Raw genomic sequence first — 17,518 nt, forward strand, 5'->3', positions numbered from 1 at the left:
TTTAGGAGGCCTCCAAGGTCTTCCAGAGAAGGACCTTAAGAGTGAAGATGGGCCTTTGATCCAACTAAAGAGCCTGACTGAACTCCCAAGCAGCAGATATCTTGCTTTATTTCAAATTCATTTCCCATTTGACTCTACTTATTGATTTTCCTTCTAACCAGAAAAATCTCATAAGCTGATTCCCTTCAAGCACTTAACATGCACCAAAAACTGTGCAAGTTGGCAGTGTTCATTCTACATTCCAAGAGGAATCACTGACTTCTTCTCACATTCCAACTCAACCAGGTTCAGCTGCAAAGAGGAAGTGATTTTTAAGGAAGAAAACCAGGTGCACCAAAAGGAGTTTGGGTCTGGCCTGGTTACCTCCACACACACTTTTAAAAAACTAGGCCAGAGTTCTGGGATCAAATTCATGAATCTGTTTAAATTTTACATTGCAAGTCCATCTGGAGAGCAGGAATGTCGTGGCAGTGTCACCAATCCATGTCCCCAACACCTGAATTGCCACAGTAAATCCCTACCAAGTCTCCCCTTAGTGCCTTTTGAAAACAGAATAGTCTGAATACATACTTAGTATTTGAGCTACTTTTAAAATATTTATCCCTTGTGGAGGAAAAGCTTAGTATGCAGCTCTGCTGGGGAAGATATGATCAACTATTTGGGAAAAGATAATTAGATGATCTTTTGGGCCTACTAGATGATCTTTAAGGTCCCTTACAACCCAGATCATTCTATGATTTTATGTAAAGCTGGTGTCTGCTACCACTTTCACTCCCTGCTTGGTCTGATGCAGGCTCTGGAGGAGAGACACAGAGGTAGAGTGCTATTTGCCTGGAAGAAGCACAACATCAGTGACTATTTGCTTTACTTTGTGCAAACAAAGGGAAGATTCTTGCTCTGAACCTGATTCTTGGTCCCTTTCAGCATCCACCTTGCACACAGCGCAGACCCAACCCTGCCTCATGCATTAGCAAGGAGATAATAAGGTGGGACGTGCTTTATGAGTAGTCACAAAGAAATATCAAGGCCCTAAGGCTCAGTTTTCCCCATCTGATGGCTCACAGCCCATTCCAGCAAACACTCAGGTCACTGCAGTGCTTGGCAACAATGCTTGGCACAGGAATTCGATGCTGATCACACCCTCTGAGCTTCCTGAAGCTGTTGGCACAAAGTTAACTCCCCTGTGCCAGGGGAGCAGCTCCCTTGGCCAGACTTGAGTTTTTGCCCTCAAATCCTCCATCTCTCACTTAGAATCACAGACTGATTCGGGTTGGAAAGGAAAGGAAAGATTATCCAGTTTCAATCCCCCTACCCAGGGCAGGGACACCTTCCGCTAGACCAGGTCGCTCCAAGCCCCATCCAGCCTGGCCTTGAACACTTCCAGGGAGGGGCATCTTCCGCCTCTCTGGGCAACCTGTGCTGGGCCCTCACCACCCTCACTGCAAAAAACTTCACCCAAGGGGAGGCCTTTGGGTGTGAAGAAGAATTTTTTACTGCTCCATCCTATGGGAAGAGGCAAGAGGGGACTTTAGGTTGGTGAGTTCACTGTTCACTCCCTTGCTTATTGTTCTGCTCTTGTCATTACCCAGGCTTTGTCCCCTTCCCCAGAATCTCTCCATCCAACAAGTTTATAAGGTCCCACATCTCTTTAAAGCTGGTTTGAAACCAGGCATCTCCCATTTCCCAATCTGCTTCCTTGAAGTGTTTCCAGTCACCCGATGAACGAGGACAGACAACAGCCCCACATGGCAGTTTTGTTGTGCTTCTCCAGCTCCAGGACAGCAAATTGGGGAGCATTCTGGCCACCTGAAGACTAAATGTCACTGTTCCAAATTTACAGGCAAGGGAAGGGCAGAGTGGGCATCTGCCTCACCCAGATCCCACCACAGCAGGAGAGCTCGGCTCATCCAGCTCCTCAGCTCCATGTCAAACCACAGTATTCCTTGCAAGACCTCCTACTATCACCATTAAGGATGAACTCTTTGTGGCTCCTTCTAGATGTTTCCCTCAACCATTAATGCACATTTTGGATCATGAGGGTATTACATGTCTGTGGAACATGTTATGCCTTGATTCCCTCGAATTTTGAATGCACTTGAATTTATTTCCTATGCTGCTGTGATTATTATTTCATCAGCCTACTCCAAAACTCCTCTTCTGGGCCCACTTTTAAGCCACATTCACAACATAAAGTTCATTCTGGCTTTGTGTCCTTGTCTCTGAGTCTCTCAGGAGGTTTCCCTTGCAAGGAGGGGGTGTATGGGTGGGTGTAAATTATTTCCTCCCCATGAGGCAAATTTTCTTTGATTTCTGTAATAAAAGTCTGTGAAAGTATAGACCAAGTCTCAGTGATCAATGTGTCCCTTTTATTCTTACATACTCATGTACTAGGAAGGGCATCTTTTCAATTTATCCAGAAAGAAACCTCTTAGCAACTACCTTTTAGTTTGAAACCTCTTTCAAGTAGCTCCACTAAAACAAAGGTTCCCTTTAACAATGCATTTCCTTATGTTCTTTAACTCTCAAGAGTATGTGATTATATAATGAAAATCCTGGCTAAACAAAAAGTTTATTTTAAATGGAAACATCTATAGAAATTGTCAAGAAGGATGTCCCTTCAAACGTCACCACTCTTGCCAAAAATACATCTCCACTGGCATTGTATGATGGCCCCAAACCCACGGGAAGCCCTCTGAGGATAAACAGTGCACTCCACTGTTCTTCCAGGCTGCAGGACAGATGGTAACACAGGAGCTGTTAGCTATGGATGAGGGGAAAAAAGTCAAAGGTCCTGAGAACTCAAAATAATTGACATGTTGGCACTTATCATAAGATAAAATACCTCAGTTTCAATGCTTCACCAGAATTGTCATGAACATCCTCACCATTTCAGGTTCAGTAGGCTGCCTGCTGGAATATTTTGCAAGTGGATTACTGTATACAGAGCAAGACTGTTGTTGGATGGCCCTCTGTGAGATGTCTCAGTGGGTTGGATGATCTCTGCAGTCCCACAACTAGTGCAGCCTCAACTCTACACTGGGCAATTCTTCCCAGCCAGGGCTATGGAATTTACTACCCAATCTCTTTGATTTATGATTGCCTAGGTCTTTTGGATGAGTTTTGGTGGGTTTGAAATTTTTGGGGTGGTAGTTTTGCTTGCAAACTGTTCAGAATTGAAAATCTGATGTTTGGTTTGGTCATGAAAGCAACATGGAGGAACATGATCCTCAGGTTACCTGAAGGAAGCCTTCAAGAAAGATGGAGAGGGACTTTTACAAGAGCATGTAGTGTCAGGACCAGGGGAAACAGATTTAAGCAGAAAGAGAGAAGGTTTAGATTAGATATTAGGAAAAAAAATCTTTACTGTGAGGGTGGTGAGTTGCCAGAGAAGCTGGGGATTCCCCCAGCACTGGAAGTGTTCAAGGCCAGGTTGGACAAGGCTTGGAGCAACCTGACCTAGTGGAAGGTGTCCCTGCCCATGGCAGGGGGTTGGAACTGAATGATTTCTAAGGTCCCTTCCAACTCAAACCATCCTGTGATTCTATGATTCTGTTAAAATAAGTGTCCAGGGCAAGTGCAGGGGTGTGTACATGCACGTGGCAGTACACGGAATTTTTGCCCCCATGACTGGAATTTTCTTTCAGTGAATGAATAGAGACCCTCAGGTATCACATCCCCATTGCACCAAACACATGCTGAAGGAGTTTTAAAGCACATTGCAGCAGTTCTGACTTAATCAGTGGTACCAGACTTCCTGACCCAACAGTCTTTTGGTTTAGGATCCACAATGACAGAAGTCACTGTAACTGTGAGGCATTAGCTTTCCTCAGCAGAAGGATTTGAAAAATAACCTTGTCTTCCCTAGTTCATCTCTATCACTCAAGATGACTTTCAGTGCCACAAATACTCTGGGAATATCAAGAGTTCCTTGTCTCATGTCCATTAATTTCAATGATGTTTCTAATTTAAGCCTAGAGAGAGAGTCCTAAATGACAGTGAGTTACCCAACCACAAGCAGATGATTTAAGAGCAGATGCAACGATCTAGTTCTCACAAGTTTCCTCTCTTCTGCCTGGCTGGTGAGTTCAAGATATCCTACAGGATGCCAGTGGAACAAGTGTTTCCTGTGGCTGAAATCAAAATATGCCTTAGAACCCTGTCCACGATAAAAATTATGTTTGGGGTAATCTCTTTAATCTCCCAGAGGGAAGGTTTAGATTAGATATTAGAGGGAAATTCTTCCCTGTGAGGGTGATGAGGCCCTGACACAGGTTGCCCAGAGAAGCTGTGGCTGCCTCATCCCTGGAAGTGTCCAAGGCCAAGTTGGATGGGACTTGGAGCAACCTGGTCTAGTGGAAGGTGTCCCTACCCATGACAGGGAGTGGAACTGGATGATCTTTAAAGTCCTTTCCAACCCAAACCATTCTATGATTCTATGAAACAGCTTTCCAAAGACCATTCCATCTAGTTGGGCCTAAATCTTACCAAAATAATATTTTTTTTTTTTTACAAATGATGGGGAATCAGCTGCTCAAACTTCTCAGAGCAACAGGCAAGAGTTGGGAGTTTGTGAGATCTGACAGACTTCAGATGGTGCTCAGTGTTGGCTCATGTTGTATGGTGGTGTAGGAGAAATACTTTTTGCCATCTATTCTCCCCCATGTTCACTGATTTTCAACACTAATGACCTCCCCAGTAAAAACTGGTCAAAACCTTTCACAGATGTCTCCAGATTTTTCAGTGGTGTCGTTGAAACAGAAGAGTTTGTCCAATATACTCTCACAACTGGCTCGGGTACAGCCCCAAGGATCAACATTCTTCACTTTCTTGCCTTCTTCCCATTCCCTTCATTCAGGAAAAGGGGTGCCAGAACCTCAAGAACACTCTGGAAACATTTAAGATCCTTTTGGATCATCATGACTCCCTCCTGAATCAGAGTTCTTTCAGCTTGACACACTTGCTCCCTTACTTTCAGCCCTTACTTTCACAGTGAAAATCATCTCACTCTGTCCCATTACCTGGTCAACAGCTCTAGAAAGCCATATAATTCATTCCTTTCTTTTCTCTTCCCTCTTCCTTTTTCTGACCTTTCCTTACAGTTTCTGGGTTTCCTGCTTCCCTGTCATCATTTTTATACTGCTTGAAATTATAGCACCCCTGGGCAATACTGTCTGGACCTTTGCCTTTCCCTTGTCCCAGATGATTCCCACTTCAACTGGTTTTCTCCAAAAAAAGAGATTGCCTTTGTTTGGGGAAGATTATGACAGAGGGTTTGTGTCCAGGTTGGGGACATCTGCCCCAAAATTTCTAGGAAGAAGAGGCTGTGGTAGGAATGACCTTGTGATGTCAACCAGAGTCTTGAGTTTGCACGTCACCTCTGAGGATGTGCAGAGGGTGTCACCCAGGACCAAAGCCATCCACACCCAAAATATAAGTGTCACTGCAGAAAGAGGCATTGAGATGCTGCTGCCTGCCCAGGAACACTTCTCAGGGTATCTTCCCACCTTACCCAAAACAATTCAGTAAACCTGTGGTAGGTTCAATGGTACAGCAGCCACATCTTCGGGAAAGCAGCCAGAAAGAGTGGAATTGTCTTAGAGTAGACTTCTTGAGGAATATCGAGGTCACAAAAAGCAATTCCTTGCTGTCTTTTGGTTATCATGGCCAGTCTTCTGCTGTCCAAAAAGACTCTTCTCTAATTCCTTTGTCACACTGGTGAGCCCCATGTAGGTGTTACACAAGGCACTGGGCACCTCTGTTTAGGAAACAGAATCCCAACTTTCACAGCAAAGTCACCTGGTGCTACTAATTCTGAGGCTGTGGGTTCTATCCCTGGATGGGCTGTTCACTGAAGAGTTGGACTTGAAGATCCTTGTGGGTCCCTTCCAGCTCCAAATATTCTGTGATTCTGTGGGTCTGTGATTCTGTGGGTCTGTCCTTGGGAGCCGGGTATCTAAGCTCCCATGGTAGCCAGTGGAGACTGAGGGCTTGACTAAGCTGAGCTCTGGTATCAGTTGAGATGCTCTAGGATATCACAGAATATCCTGAGTTGGAAGGGGATGCCCTATAATGATCAAAGTCCAGCTCCTGACTCTGCACAGAACAGCCTCGAGAATCCCATCGTGTGCTTGAGAGTGCTGTGTTTGAGATACAGAAAGATTGCAGATGTATCAGACACCTCACAGAGACAACTCAGATGGCCCAATAAACCTAGGATTAGGCAGCTGAATCCCACCTACTGTGGGTGGCATGGGCCACAGTAATGCTCAGCTTGAGGAACAAGTGGCATGGAGGAGGGAGGATACCTGCTCTGGACAAGCTTCTTTACCAAGGGAGCAGAGACAGGTCAGGAATACCAGACATTATATGGGATTAGTTTGCATAGGCAGAGACAGTTCCCAAAACAAATCTGGTCTGGATCTCAGGGCTTTGGAGTGGGGGGGCTGGTCCAAAGCAGTGGCTAATGGCATGGCCAGCTGTGTGCTGAGCCCTTTCCTGCCACTGTCACCATCCCTCCTACCCCACCTCCTCCTCCACAGGGAGCTCCTAAACCTCAGGGAGTGGGAACCCACCAGTGGTGTTTTGCTGCTGTTTGTCAGGCACCAACAGCCCCCCGCCAGCAGCGATGGAAACTAAATATAAACTGGCTCGGGCTCCCAGATTTCATTATCGAGCTCGGAAGAGGAAACACCTGGAGCGAGGGGAGGAGGGGCTGAGCACAGCCAGCTCTGGAGCTTGCAGGGAATACCCGCCCCAGAGGCACCGGCGTTCCCATCACAGCCCCGTAACAAATAACAAACAGATAGTTTTCCATTCCGGTAGCACGTCCCTCCGGAGTCACTGTCCGACCTCAAGCTGGAATTGCTGCAGCAGGAGCTGGTCCATCCGCCAGCCCCAGGCTGGCTGCAGGCTCCTTAGCGCCGGGCTCTGCAGGTCCGTCTCTCATCCAGGGACTTGGAGAGGATGAGCAAAAAACACTCTGTCCGCCTGCCAGCCCTTCGTCTTCTGCTGGGATCTCTCTCAGGGGGACAGCGATGGCTTGCAAAGGATGGTCCCCCAATCCGCTGTCCCCACCACCACCTAACTCGTGGCTTTTGCCTTTCCTCTCTCCTCAGCCACCTCCTCCGTCCCCATCCTCATCTCATCAAAGGGCTCTGTGTTGTGCCTCCCGCTCCCATAGAGATCGGCACCACAAATTATCCTTTCATTCCTGCTGTCGTCCCCTCGGCACAGCACTGAAGTCCCTGTGTCGTCGTCCCCCACCCCACCCCCCCCGCTCTCTCCAAGTTCAAAGCTGAAAGAAAAATAAATTATATTTTGGTTTTCCCCATGAAGAACAGTCCACCTGCTCCGATTTTCATCCCTCACCCCCTTTTCTGCTTTTCCTTAGTGTGTTGCCTGTTCTTACAGGAAAACATCCCCAAGGAAAGGGATCAGAGGCGATGGGGAGGATAACACAGGAGCCAGCATCCATCCAGACAGCTGCCCCTGCTCCACCAGCCAGCAATAAAGATTTTGTTTTCCTCTCTCCCTTCACATGCTAATCACCCAGCAGTGATTAGAGCCGCAGCCTGACTCTAAGGGAAAGAAACAGAGCCGAGGGGCCGGGAGGAATTTTTTCAACGCCGAGCAGAAAGGGGGGAGAAATTGGGGAAGGGAAAACAAAACAAAGCAGCAAAACGGAGTAACGGGACTTGAAGAAGCCACATTCCTTATGGTTGGTCACGTCCATCCCTTTCAGTATTCAATCCCAAAGTGACTGGGCAAGGGGCCCATTAAAGATCTCTATTTTCTTATTAGTATTCCTCCTTCCCAGCCGGAGGAGGTGGCGAGGGGGGGAAAGGGAGATGGGAGCAGGTCTGGGGAGGGCGCTGGGAAATTCCTGGCATTTTTCTGCCTTTGTGTCTGGGGGCTGAACTGAAAGGGAGGGATGCCGGGCTGCATTAAGCCTCCTGCCCCCTCCAGCAGAGAAGGGATTGCGCTCCCAGAACTGAGAGCCTTTTTATCCCCTTCCTTAGACGGCTTCCAAGAAAACAAAAATACAAGTTTGGTGGGGTTCTGAGGGAGACACAGCTCTCAAGGGAACTCTGAGTTCTCCCTGCCATCTCACTCGGTAATCCTGACTCCTTTTGATCCCGACAGGAAAGCAGATCTTCTCCTTATGTCCCTGAGGGCTCAATCCCTTCATTTTTTTTGTCTGGTTTCACTTCATAATTGCTGTTTGATGGGGCTCCCCTGCCTTCTCTTTTGACATGATGCTGCACTACTTCCTTTCACTGTCAGATCCCAGCTGGTCACATTCCTCAGGGAATAACAGCCACCACTGTGGGGATTAGCAAAGCCAGGTCTGAGCCACCACCAAATCCCCCAAATAACTAGGCATGGATAAAGAGGGAGAGTGGGAATGGAGGCATATTCCTAGAGAATACTATGAGAATTGCAGCAACAGGTGACCTCCCAGGAGCTCCAGCACAAGGATGTTGATCCAGAGCATCACGTTCATCAACCACCCATAGACCTGGCATCCCATCCATGAAGTCTTGTAATCCTTTTTCAGTTTTATTCATGCTTCTGGTCCCTGCAGCATCCTGAGGCAGCAAGAACCACACCTGAGCTCTGCCTGGCTTTGTCTTGGCTGAGGGATGATGCCCAGCTGCAGGAGGGAGAGGAAGGAGTGAATGTTCCTGCCTCCTCCCACTCCGTATCACTCCGGATGCTGTGACCCAGGGGCAGTTCTCCTGCTCAGCTTTCTCTGCTGCAGACAATGGAGTCCCAGTCTATTCCCTGGGTAGTACTTACACAGGAGTCATTCAGGGCCTAGGATTGTTCCTGGTGCTTTTACCTTTTCCAGCACTATTGTGTCCTGTTGGGTTGGGGGGATCAGCATTGTACACTCCATGCAGGGCCTCAGTGCCCCAGAGATTTACTCAATGCCACTGTGGGGGTTTTATTAACATTATTCTTTTCTTACAAGCTCTAAACTCCTGTTTGACCTTCCTGACTCTGGTGCAGTGATGACTTTTCACTCAGCTCTTTCCAGGTACCCAAATACGTCCCCTAATTTGGGGCCTGTGTATGGTTAGGCTGCCTTTTTTCCTATGTGCAATCTTTAACACTTTTCAGCATAAAAAATGGGCTTTCCCTTTTCCTTCTCACTTCCTGCAGGCTAGAAAATCCTCCTTCAGCAGTTTTTCCCACTGAGCTTTCAGTTGCATAAATCTCTGCTGGTTTCATTACTCACCCCCTCCCTTTGCCAGATCATCCCTGAACAGTCTGAGCAGAACAAGACCAGAAGAGGCCAACCAGCATCACAACTCTACTGGGAAAACCAGCCATGCATGCCCATTCTTTGTTCCCCAGCTTTGAACACTTAATTAATCTACTGCAGCTTGTGAATAATGATAAGATAGTCTCTCCAGGAATTGGATCTGACCCATGTGCCAACTCGCCCATATTTTTGACATGCAAAAGAGGCCAGAAAGCTCACAGTGGAAGGGTGGCCTTACTCTTGATGTTCAGACTACTTCTTTCTGATGGTCATGAGGGAGCAATCCCAAGACAGGCCTTCCTTTAGTAGACATTATCTCACGAGAAGATGAACGTGCCTAACAGCATGAGACCTGACCATTAAGACAGTCACAGAACCATAGAATGGTGTGAGTTGGAAAGGATTTTTAAAGAAATACCCAGTTCCACATCCCTGAAATGATTGGGGACATCTTTAACTAGACCAAGGTGCTCAAAGCCCCATCCAGCCTGACCTTGATTTTTCCAGGGATGGGACATCTACTACCTCTCTGAGAAATGTACTCTGGTGTTTCACCACCCTCATTGTAAAAAATATCTTCCTTATATTTAATTTAAATTGACCCTCTTTTTGTTTAAAAGCATCACCCCTTGTCCTATCACAATAGGCCCTGCTAAAAAGTTTGTTCCCATCTTTTTTATGGGCCCACTCTTAAGTATTGAAGGACCACAATAAGGTTTCCCTGGAGCTTGTCTTCTCCAGGCTGAGTCCCCTGAGCTCTGCCTGGATTGATTTTCACTGAGGGAGTCCTCTCACCTTATCCCACCCATCCTACCTCAAGGACACATCTCCAGTCCTTTCTCCCCTCCTCCATCTCCCTGACACCAAGAGGGGAAAATGTGCGGGATTTTACGTCATGGAGAGCTATAAACTGTGTCCAGATCTGTCCCATGGAAAGAATTACGAGGGGTTGACACATCCACACACCATCTGATAGCTAAAAATAGGGAGTGTCCATCTGAAATGGCCGAGCCCCACCTCGGCGCTCCCCTGGAACACCCAGTGGGATGTGTGTTTGCAGCCACACAATGGAAGATGAGGAATGCTAAATATAGGGAGAGTAAATACAGGGAGAGTAAATATAGGGAGAGCTGCTCTCCAGCACGGGGAGGTGGGGTGGAATATGTGCCGTGCCAGGCTTGGCTTTTGGCTACTAAATAGGAGGTGACAACAGCCAAGGAACCCAGGCAGGAAGAACTTCATTTATTCCTGGATACATGCTGTCTTGTGCTTCTGTGTCCTGCCAAGAGTGACATCAAGGAAACAGGGAGCTCTTCACCACCTCCTGCTCCTCTGCTTCCCTAATCCTCTTTCTGGTTTTCATTGTTTTGCAAGGGCCAATTGTCCCTTCTGTTGACCATCCTCAGAAGATGCACAACCACTGGGTAGTGAGATCCACAGAGAATCTCTCTCACTCATTGACAAATCTATGTCTCATCTCAAAACCAGAGCTCACTGGAGAGGAAAAATTCCCTGCCAGAGGAGTTTCAAGTTTCCATTTTCTTTCTCATTGTTTCCTGTGATTATTCCCTGTGCTATTTAATGAGGAGTGGGTGGTCCAACCCTGCCTGGTGCTGTAGAAGCCCAAGAAGCAGATGATGCAGAATCAATGATGTCACATCTAAGTAAGTGAAGAGAGATCCCAGCTTGGGCTGGTCACCACTGCAGCTTGGCTCTCTGGTTCTCACTCTTCTGAGCTTCAGTGCTCAAAACAGACAATTCATTCGGGTACCCACTCACCCAGTTTTGAATGTGAGCTCGGGTCCACCATATTTTGTTTTGTTATCCATAGAAAATGGTCATAATATTTCCTGTTTTCCAAGTTTGCCTTCCTACATGCTGGTCTCAAATGCCATGACATGCAGACACGTTAAAGAGACAAAGAAAGCAGGGTTTGAAGAGGAAAAACAGACTCCTTTTGGAGAAAATGGCTCTTTTTTAGTGATGCAGCCTGTGAACAATAATGTTACAGCATCAACCTGTTCTTTAATCCAGCATCTTGAAAACAACATTAAGGGTCAACATCTGGGTTTGTCATCTACCCTGTGACTTCAGTCGCTTTGAAAGAGGTGAGGCTCTTCCTCCAGGAAAGGTTCTCATGGGAGAGCAGTTGTTTCCACATTCCTTATTTCAGAGAGGTTTTTCCCCATTATACAGCAGGCAGTTTGCATTGATGCATACGAAGCTTTATGCATTAACTGATGATGGTCCCCAAGTCTAGGTAGGAATTAATTTCCTTCTCAAGATCTTTGAGACAAAAGGGCTGGAAGTTCTTCTGAGGTTACCTGACTCTTCCCAGTGCTGCAGCACCCTTATTACCCTTGTGAACCCATCCTGCTCCTTCCACCCTTCCTCCTGGGTGCTCCAGGATAACACCAGATAACACCCATGGATGGGCAACCCTGCCTTCACCAAAACTATTCACAGGTCATCTCAGTGCTTGAGTCCATTGTCCAGAGGGTTAGAAATATAGAAATATAACAGACTTAACATTTGCCTTGTTGACTTAGGATCCTAAATGTTTCCAAATATGAAGGAAGTTAGTATGGCACTACCTTCTGTGGCATGAGATGATAACTATGCCTCATCTAACATTACCCACAACAAAGAATAAACATCCATGCTCATCCCTCTGTTCATTCCACCCAGGGCACTGTCACCTTCTCAGACTGGTGGTGGGAGTCATTTGCAGGGAAACATCTCCATCTCCACTGATTGGAGAGACCCTGAATGGAGAGACACACTTGAAAATGTCTAGATGGTGGTGAACCAGGGCCTACAAGAACTTCACAGGGAGACACAGAGCACTCACTAGTTGGGTGTTGCCTAAGCCTGAGTCTTCCCTTTGATTGTGACTAAGAGATTGCAGTGTAGATTCCAGTCCCACCCTGCTCTTGGCAGATTTGGGATCTAGCTCAAATCCTGGAGTAGGTCACTCAGACCAGGCATGAAAAGCACACCCTCCTTATCCTGATTTGTCAAAGCCATGAGCTTGTTCCATCATCAAAGGGATCTCTGACGCGGTCACTGCTGGTGGTGGGTATAGCTCTAGATCTTTGCAGGTCTGATGGGAGGGAACTGCAGGTTTTCTTTGAGTGGATTTGCCATTTGCTACCAGGAAGGTCAACCCCGTTCAACCTGCTGGAGAGAGGTCAAGGTCCCATGTGTCCTTTTGCATCTTTTGCAGATGTTCTCCTCAGTGGACTGTAGCTCGCTCACACACAGGATGTAGGGACATAATGACAACTTCCTCTGGTCCCAGAGATTTCAGCAAAGCTCTCCCCACACCGGGAGCATTCCCACCATGTTCATGGCAGAGGTAGTGGTCAGGCTGGAGCAGGTCCAGCCCAGCCCCCTCTTCTTCCCGGAATTTCCTTTTATTGTTAATCTCAACAGTGTGAAACATAGACCACATCTGGACTGTTCTTCTGGACATTCAACTTTCTAACCAGCAACCCTTTCTCATGATGTTTGTTCCCTTCTCTAGAAGGAGCGATTTTTGCTGCATCCTTGATTCACTGTTATTCTAATTGATTCAGGAGGAATTTCTCTGCTTTGCTGTGCCCTACCTTGCACTTGGCACAGAGCTGAATCCTGAAAAACCCTCCATGCCTCTCTGCAGTGTCTTCAGATCTTCTGCCTTTTTGTGTCCACACACCATTGCCCAGCTTGCTTGGCATAAATACATCTCTCAAATGCAGAATCATCAACAAAGCAGCCACATCTTTCACCTCCACGAGCACAGGATGCCTCTCTGGACCCTTCAATAAATTCAGTGTTCATTTGAGATGTCCCTGAGCAGCTTCCAGCTACTGCTCCATAAGGACATGTGCCTCCTCTAGTTACTGACACATCTGTCACCATGGGTGAATGTCCAAAAAACTGAGGGTTTGAATCACATCCCACCCTTCACTTGTGCCTCAGAAGTGGTCACATTTCCACACAGGGCAGAGGAGGGTTGTTGGATGTGATGTGCTCCCTTCCATGTTCCTAAATCCATCCCGTAATCCTCATGTAACTGGCAAGGACTCTGCTGCAAGGACTCCCAGAGAGAGGAGACCAGGCCACAAGCCACAGATTACTGGGTAATTATTGCCCAATTTGTTAATTGGGCTTCTTTACCCCTCCACTCTGGCTTTTGACTCTCCTCCTTTTTTACCTCAGTAGAGCTTCAGCCCCTCAAGTTGCAGAGCAGGGGGTAAGCAGGGCTGTACCTCTGACTGCTGCAAGTGTAGGGGTGCACTTGCAGAGCTCCCTCCTTCTGGCTGCTCAACCTCAGAGCCAAAACTGACATTTTTAGGGCAGAGCAGCTCCCCTGACATCACTGCCTGCATCTGTGAGCTGAAGCTCTCCCTTTGCAGGCAGCAGAGATCTGAGGCTGTACAAAGCAGGGCTGTATCTGATGGAAAATATCAAGGTGAAGAGTTGTGAATGCTGCTAATTCTCCTCCACGAAATGCCAGCTCCCCAGGTACCCAATTAACATCCTTAACCCAGCCTGGAGGATGTGGCTTTACCCTGTGTTGGAACAGGGATGCTCTCCAATGCCTGTTTGCACAGCACTGAGCAAAAGTCAGGTTTGAATCCGTTTGAGCTTTCTCAGATCAGTCCAAACCACAAGAATGAACTGTAATATTCCTTAGCTCTAATAAATCCCATTTCATTGCCAAAGTGCCAGGCTAAAAGAATAATTTCTTTTTACTAGGTAGGAGGCTGCAGGCAGGTTGCCTCCAGGCTGGCTTGATCTCAAGTGGGTGAAGTGTTTGCACAAGGTCTCCTGGCAACAATTTCCCTGTGTCTGGGCAGTAGACTTGGAGGTGGCTTAAGCTGAATCAACAGTGACACCACGTTTGGGTGATCTGGGTTAATAACTCCTGCCCAACTTATCCTAGACCTGAGTGCCAGAGGAAGTTAAAGCCATCACAGATGCCAGTACCCATGTGCAGCATGTACCATAAACCTTTCCTAAGGCACACCCAGGTCAGCACTTCACTGGGAGTCCTGGCACCAGCAGCGAGGAGATGATGGTAGGGTCTCACATCCTCAAGGTGTTTTCTTTCTCAACTGCTTGGAAGGCTCTGAGATGCCTTTTCTTTTGCAAACACCACACAAAATTGTCACGCTGGGGGTGTTGCTGATGTGGGCACCTGCACAGAACTGCAGGATCGGTGAGGAGCTGGCTGCATGGAGATTTCCCCTGCTATTCTCACCTCCTTTTCTCCTTTCCTCATGACAAACCTTTCAGATGCACTTGTCAAAGTATGTGGCTACTCTGCTCTGCGTTGTTTTTGTCACCCGTAAAAGGACAGGGACACAGGGGGGTGCAGAGGTAGGTTGGGCTGCATTACAATGAAGGAGTGAAGGGAAGGAGAAAAGGCCAAAAAAGTGCCTGATAACTGTTAGTCTTTCTCTTCTGAGTGGGCCTTGGAATCCCCTGGGAGCAGTGCATGTTTAGTGTGTCATGTGTCTGGAAGACACTGAACATGATGGAACTGCCTCCAGGAGATGGTTAAGGGGTGCCTTGGTGCAAGTGATCTTTGAAGGACTTTGCGTGTCACACAGGGTCTGGCTGCAGCAGAAAGAGTCCCAACCTCACCAGTACCAAGGTACAATTAATCCCTATTTTCTCCATTCTTATAAGCAAGGTAAATTCAGCAAACCTCTGGCTATTGCCTGTGGTGGATTCTTTTGCAACCAGAGATCTAGAGAGGCCTCAGCAGTGTTCTCCTGGAGAGTTCAGTACTTTCACCATATGTTGTGACACAAGCAGGAATTCTCCTGTCTCCTCTGCACTTCTCCAGCAGGAAAATTCAGGACTTATATCTCCATCCTTATCAACCTTCTGATGACATAGCATCCACCTAAGCCAGACTTAATTTATTCTCCTGTCCTAGCCAGGAGTCACCAGCTACAGTTGAGATCCATGCCAAGGAGTGAGGCAGTATGTCTTGCTGATGCAGTTTAGCTTAGTTGTCCATTAGCCAGGCCAAATCAAACTGAAACATGCTGTGATTTGTCCTCAGCTTTCTGGGGCTACAGGGATTTCAGGGAGGACTTTGTGCAACCGATGTCCTCCTGTAATTCCCATTACTGCCGATGAGAGTGACGCATTTCCACTAACTGGATGAATGTCCTTTAAATTAGGCTTCACTAAAACATGGGAGTAGGGAAATAAAAGAGAGGCAGTGTTTCAATTAGCTTCCAGTTTGTTTTCAATCTTGTCTCTGAATAGGACAGCTCCTTATAAAGTATTTAAAAACCCCACACTATTATGCAGGAAAAAGAGTAAATGAGTTTATATGTACAAAGCTTCAGTTCTTGGAAATAATATCATTTATTCTTTCCACTGCATGTTCTTTCTGTAAATCTCAAAACCTTTCATAGATCCAGTCCATGAATTAATCTTGTTTTATTAATCTTGTTGAGATACAGGATGCAACTTAGAGCTTACATTGGGAAACTGAGGTACTGGAAGAGAAAAACACATGTTAAAAACTAAACCAGCATCACTATTAGGGCTGAGATTTATGAGTGGGGTTCCCCTCATCCAGCTGCAAAAAGTAACTCATCTGTCCCGGCTTGAGTTCCCGCTGAAATTAATTCCCTTTTCCAAAAGCATATTTCTCATCTTGATCTACCACAAGCAAAGACCAGTATAAGGATTGGAGGTACTGGGGTGACACAGGATTTACACCAGCTCTGCCATGCTGATATCCCAGATAGGAGTTTTTGGGGTAGAAGGAAGCCAACTGGTGGAAGGAAGCCAATTGTGGTGCTTTGTGTCTCAGTAACCCATAGCTGCTGCCCCAGACACAGGGGAAATTGTTCACAAGACAACTGGGAGAACCAACCCCACAGTGGACATTGGAGTGGGGAAGAGGATATGAGGCTTTTGATAGTACTGAAGGAAGTGGAGGGGTCCACCACTACTCTGGGACACGAGGGGCATTTGACCCCCTCTTTACCCTTTATTTTTCTGCCATGTCTAAAAAAGCACACAAAAAAACAGGAGGGCACCAACTGAAGCACTTGAAGTCCAGGACAGGGCCGGAGAGACAAACAGGGATTTTCCCAAGGCAACCTGACTCAACCCAGCCATTAACCCTCTGCTCCTCACTCCCAGTTCACTCCAGTGCTCAGCAACCCTCACTGTCCCCCAGGCACCCTCACAAAGCCCCAACCACATCCTAAATGCTTCATGGAGGGGATCCACGGAGCCAAATCACAACAAGCTCTACCCCTTCCCCTTCCCCAGTCCAGGCTTCAAACAATTCACCTCATCTCTAATAATTCAGTGAGCTTTGTTATGACAGGGCAATGCAGTTAATGGAGAGTGAAATTGGAGAAGAATTTGTGGAAGTTGCAGCTTTTATCTCTAAAACAAATAGTGAATTCCTCAGGGCTGCCGCAGCCCCAAAACAATGATCCAGGCTGCCGGAACTTCGCAGGTTGCCCTGGTAACTTCCAGGATGGTTTGGGGCAAATCCTTGTCAAAGTGGGAAGAGGAGGGGAAGAGATGTGGAGTTGGTGTTTGGAGAGCAGTGTGTGCCCAAGTGGCCAGCACAGAAGACATTTAGATTGGAGAGACGTGCTGCACCCAAGGATCATCTTGTGAAATTCCCGCTGAATCCAGATCAGGACTTCAAGGAGTTTCCCTGCTCCATCCAGAAGGAAATAATGTTGGTACATCGTCCACCAAAATGGAGCAATCCATCCCAAATTTATTGTAGAGGTCTCCTACTGGTCCTTCCCAGCCCACAGACCTTTTCAAGTGTTTCTGGGGAGGATGAACAGAGTGGATTTTGGAGCAGGAGTGATCCTCTCACTCTGGGCTTGAACAAAGAGATGCCTGTTTTGCTCTTTACAGCTTCCCAAGGTGGGAAAGCAGAGAGGGAGGTGCTCAGCTCTTCCCCCTGTGATCCAGTGACATGTGGGAATGGTTCAAAGCTGTGTCAGGAAAAGTTTAGACTGGGCATGAAGAAACATTTAATTACCAAGAGGGTGTTCAAACAGAGGAACAGGCTTCCTAGAGAGGTGTTTGATACCCCAAGCCTGTTTAAGAGGCATTTGGAAAATGCCCTTAACAACAGAGTTTAACTTGGTCAGCCCTGAGCTGCTCAGGCAGTTGGATTAGATAACTGTAGGTCCCTTCAAACTGAAATATTCTATTCTATTCTGCTTAGCTGGAGGCACACAGAGTGACAGGTATCAA

Source organism: Chiroxiphia lanceolata, chromosome 5, assembly GCF_009829145.1.
Source record: "Chiroxiphia lanceolata isolate bChiLan1 chromosome 5, bChiLan1.pri, whole genome shotgun sequence".
Taxonomy (NCBI): domain Eukaryota; kingdom Metazoa; phylum Chordata; class Aves; order Passeriformes; family Pipridae; genus Chiroxiphia; species Chiroxiphia lanceolata.